This window comes from Panicum virgatum, chromosome 2N (assembly GCF_016808335.1).
Source record: "Panicum virgatum strain AP13 chromosome 2N, P.virgatum_v5, whole genome shotgun sequence".
Classification (NCBI taxonomy): Eukaryota; Viridiplantae; Streptophyta; class Magnoliopsida; order Poales; family Poaceae; genus Panicum; species Panicum virgatum.
In genome coordinates this window covers 30,949,016-30,954,040 of record NC_053146.1, presented here as the reverse complement: position 1 = coordinate 30,954,040, position 5,025 = coordinate 30,949,016, and the positions used below count along the sequence as shown (strand labels likewise).

The 5,025-nt window shown below is 46.2% G+C and overlaps 1 non-coding gene across 1 annotated transcript; it reads left to right on the top strand.

The window, feature by feature from the left end:
* Positions 1 to 641: 641 nt before the first annotated feature.
* Positions 642 to 748, top strand: LOC120663232. Its single transcript, XR_005670449.1, has one exon. It is a non-coding gene; the product is annotated as a small nucleolar RNA R71 (small nucleolar RNA).
* Positions 749 to 5,025: the final 4,277 nt, after the last annotated feature.

Below are 5,025 nucleotides of genomic sequence, written 5' to 3'. Positions count from 1 at the left end.
GCGATTTGAGCCAGTTGAGTTTCTATCATTTTGTTGAAACTTAATTGATTTTTATGAGCAGAAGAAAGAGTTTCAACTTTAGCATGTATGCTTTCTAAAATTGTATCATTGGCAGCAAGCTTTCTGTTTAATGATTCATTGATTTTAGCTTGGCCAAAGACTAAGTCTCTCAAGGAGGTTTGGTTCGAATTGAAATTCGAATTGAAATTTGAGTTAAAATTGTTACCTCCTCCTTGGAATGGTGGGCGTGCTTGACCCCACCCCTGGCCTCCTTGTGGACGGAACTCGGTGTTGTTGTTGTCGATGTAGGCTGCATCTTCTTGGGTCTCGGGGCAGTCATTTCCTGAGTGTCCACCTTCACCACAAACCTCGCACGTAAAGTACGAGTTCATGGCATGGACGGGAACAGGCACCTGTGGCCGGTTCCCTTCATCAAGATTCTTCATTAGGAGGTCCAGCTTGGCGGCGAGCATGTTCGTCTCCTTGATGGTATGCATTCTGCCTTTGGTTCAGGGCTGGGAACGCTCCTCGTCTTGGCAATTGTCAAGTCGAGATAAGCTCCTCCAGCAGCAGCATCAAGGTGGGCTCTGGATGTAGTCGTTAGCTCGTTGTAGAAGCTTTGGAGCATGAGCCACTCGTCCATCCCATGATGAGGACAGGCGAGTATGTATTCTTGCAATCTCTCCCAAGCTTCTGGGATAGATTCAATCCCTGTTTGCCGGAAACTTGAAATTCTTCCATGTAGGGCATTTGTTTTGCCCAACGGGAAGAATTTAGTGAGGAACGCTGTTGAACACTTGTCCCATGTGCTGACGACTTCCTTGTTCTAATAAAACCAATGTTTTGCCTTCCCCAGGAGGGAGAAAGGAAACAGGCGGAGCCTGATAGCGTCAGTTGTAACGCCCCATATGGTTACGGTCTTGTAGAGCTCCAGAAAGTTCTGGAGATGGGCGTTGGCGTCCTCGTTTGGCTTGTCGCAGAATGGGCTAGCCTGCACCATGTTAATGAGGCTGGACTTCAGCTCAAAGTTCATGTCCCCAACATCAACGTTGGGTCCAGTTGCCACATTGGCAGTTGAGGGGACGGAGAAGTCACGGAGAGTCTTCTCAGCCATGAGTTCAGTGATTAATGGTGCTTGGGAAGTTGGCTCTCTTGTCGACTGCGAGATCGGAGGAGGGACGACGCGAGGTCGGACCCTTCTCACGAGCTTCTCGGGATTTTCAACAAAATTTGTCAGCAAGGAGAAACCAGACATACACTACACTGTTTTCATCCAATCAGGAGAAAACAAAAAGATAAACACATTAACCTATATAAGCAGTAGCTACCTCTTACTTATATTGCCATGTTAATGTACTTTAGTAAATATACTTTACACCTAGTGCCATCCCCGGCAACGGCTCCAGAAATGCTTGTTGGCATTTCTTAGCGTCGTAACTAGGAGTGGTTAGTTCCTAGCAACGCCGCCAGAAATGCTGGTGTTGGTATGTCTTAATATTTACAGAAAGATCCGCAAGCGCACGGATATACCGTTTTAGCATTTCACCTAGAAGTATTCAGGGTATTGTTATTTATATTTTCCCAAGGGATGGCTAGGTTGTGTAAAGTATATTTACTTAGTTGTATAACCATGACACGTATGAAACAAGATAAAGACCACTGACTATACAGGGGTAAGTGATAAATGAATGATAATCAGGGGTAATGTGACACACACAGAACAGCCAACTCTCATGAATAAAGAATAAACAAGCAATCCTAAGGTTAGTGGGAGCATAGACAAAGATTCCTAGTATACTATTCATGTTAGCAGATAAGTTACGTTAGCCACATTGCTTAGAGCTGCAGGTGCCGAGAAATTAGGGACATCGGGGAGAATGACCCGCACTGGAGAACAACTAGTCCTGTTTTATCTTTCCATGAACTCCAACACCGTACCCGAACGTCGGGGAGTACGCTAACCGAGAAGCAGCTTCTCGGCGGACCGACAGGGCTGTCACCACCTGCGGTCTACCCCAGTCACACCGTGGAGCACCGTCATATCCGAAGGATCCTGCATACCCGGGAACCATGCCCGCATATGAGGTCACTACCCTAGCACCCCCAGGTCCCCCACCCTTAGGATGGACAGGTAAGATGCTAAGGCAAGCCCAAAAGCACAACGAACCGATATCCTTACCCAGATCATCTGGTCTAAGCATGCAACTAGAATAACTTGGTAAAGCACTGATCAAGGCTAAGCAAGCTACGAACATAGAAAGATAACAAAGAACGAACTCAATATGAATAGCATAAAGAAATTCAAAATACAAAGCCATACCAGAGGCCAAGGATTGCTCGCCGACCCCGAGGATGACTGGATTCGCTAAGGAGATGAAGTACTAGCCTAGCTCCACTACCCTAAGGAGTACAAGTCACAAGAGAGTGTAGAGAGAGAGGCATTCAAGTGGTGTGTGTGAGAGAGAGTGGTGGGAAGCCCCTTATATAGTGCTTGAGGTCGGTTCCCGCCAAATCTATACATGGAAACATGCCTAACCGACCTCTAGAGGATAGGATCAAGCTTCCAATCAAAACTCAGCCTCAGTGGCTGCCAGGTGGGGTCGGCCGACCCCCCTTGGCACCATTTGCCACCGACCTTCTCTAGTACACTGCCTGGTGGGTCCTGATGTTAGATGGTCGGTGCTTGGGCTTGGTTGGTCGGTTTGGTCTGGTTTGTGGGCCTCCTTTACTCATGTTACGCAGGACATGCTCGTCTGTGTCTTCTGTCTGTGTATTCGTCGTGTTTTCGTCTAATTCCAGACTTGTGCTCCTGAAAACATAAATTCTCGAAAACAACAGTGGACCTAGGTTAGTGATACAAATATGCGAGTAAGAGGTATTGTTTTCCTTCTTTAATGAGTATAGTTGACGGTCATATTTCGTACTTAATGATCGTTAACAGTCCCAAAAATTTCACACTATCTAACTAGAATTCACACTTCGAGAATTCAGCATATAAGCGATGATCCCGTAATCTTTGAAGAATAACTCGCAAGTGGTTAGCATGATCCTCTTTATTTTTGGAATAGATCAGAATGCCGTCAATGAAAACAATGACAAACTTGTCTAGTTCTGGCATAAACACCGAATTCATAAGATACATGAAATAAGCCGGTGCATTGGTAAGGCCAAAAGACATAACTAGATATTCATAAAGTCCATATCTGGTAGAAAAGACCGTCTTCGGAATGTCACATGGCTTAATTTTGTTCTGATGGTAACCAGAACGGAGATCAATCTTAGAGAAAACCTTAGCTCCAGCTAACTGGTCAAACAGGATGTCAATGCGTGGAAGAGGATACTTATTCTTAATTGTCACCGCATTGAGAGGTCTATAATCCACGCATAGCCAGAAAGACATCCGCATACTCTCATACTACCGGGATGTCATCAAGTTTGTTACCTTCTATGGCAAAGGTACAATAAGTGATGTATTTTTGGGATGGAAGATAAAGGGTAGTGGCTCCTTGGTATGGTGAATCAATCTCAACAGCTCAGGAAGAGATATCTAACAGTACTTTATGTTGGGTCATCCAGTCCATACCCAAGATAACATCCATACCTTCGAGGCTTAAAAAAATCAAGGCGGTTTTAATCAGCTTGCTACACAACTGAATTGGCACATGCCTAAGGATTCGATTGGAAGGTATTTTACCACCAGGTGTGGTAATCATGTATGGTGCCTTGGTATGATTAGGATCCAATCCTAGTCTTGCCCCACATTTAGTACTAATAAAACTATGGGTTGCACCAGAATCAAACAGTATGACTGCAGGCTTATGATTAATATAGAATGTACCCGTCATAATCGGTGCGCCCTTCAGAAGTTCAGCAAGAGTAGTAAAGTTGATCTTCCCTTGCTTGACTTGCACAACTTACTTTTTACCCTTGCCTTGGTTGTTCTGATTAGAATTCTGACCTTGAGCAGGTTTCTGGTTTTGGAGGCAATTCCTGACGAAGTGTGAATGACTTCCACAAGTAAAGCAACGGTTGTTACCATTCACCCGATTGGGCTGTTGAAACCTTGGCCTTGGCCCAGATTGTTGCTGTTGAGGCATATGAGGTCTAGCTGCTCCTTGCCGCTAGGGTGGCCTGAAAACCCATCTGCCTTCCGCTTCTTCTCCCGATGGAGGATTTCTCTGTGGGGCCCTAGGAACTGTATTCTGCACCAAATGATACAGCGGCAGCTGCGCACTAGAGGGTCCAGTCGGTGCCTTCCTCTTCTTCTCAGCACGATGCGCTGTAATGCAATTGTCCTGAGTAATGGCCATATTCACCAGCTCATTAAAATTGTTGGGGTAAACAAGGTTAAGATGCTCCTTGAGCTTGGTGTTAAGACCACGATGGAAACGATCCTGCTTCTTGGCATCACTATCGGCATGATGACCGGCGTACTGGCATAGGTGATTGAAGACCTGTGCATATTGAAGCACAGTATGGTTTCCTTGAGTAAGCGCCAATAATTCATTTAACTTTTGCTCCAAGAGTCCCTCGGGAATGTGATGCGCCCTGAAGGCGGTCCTGAATTCTTCCCAAGTGACGACATGATCTGCGGGCAGCATGGCACGATAATTATCCCAGCAGATGCGGGCGGTGCCACGTAACTGCTGGGCTGTGAAGAGGGTTTTATTTGCTTCGGAGAATGGTACTGGCAATAAAGCAAACTTCGACTCTATGGTCCGAAGCCATGCATCTGCATCCAGGGGCTCGTCAGTCTTACGGAACAGCGGGGGCTGGGTACCAAAGAAATCCTGATATCTAGATGCCGGGGGAATATGATCATCACGTCCTCGTTGCTAAGAGCGTGGCTGGTTTTGCTGCCCCTGCACTAGTTGACGTAGCAACTCGGTTTGCAAGGCCATAACTTCCGCCAGATTAGGAGGTGGTGGCGGCGGTTGCTGAGACCCACTAGTTTGGCCATGGGTAAACCCTTCCGGGGTACCACGCGTTGAGCCCACCATCTGAATCATGGAAGATATCCATTAG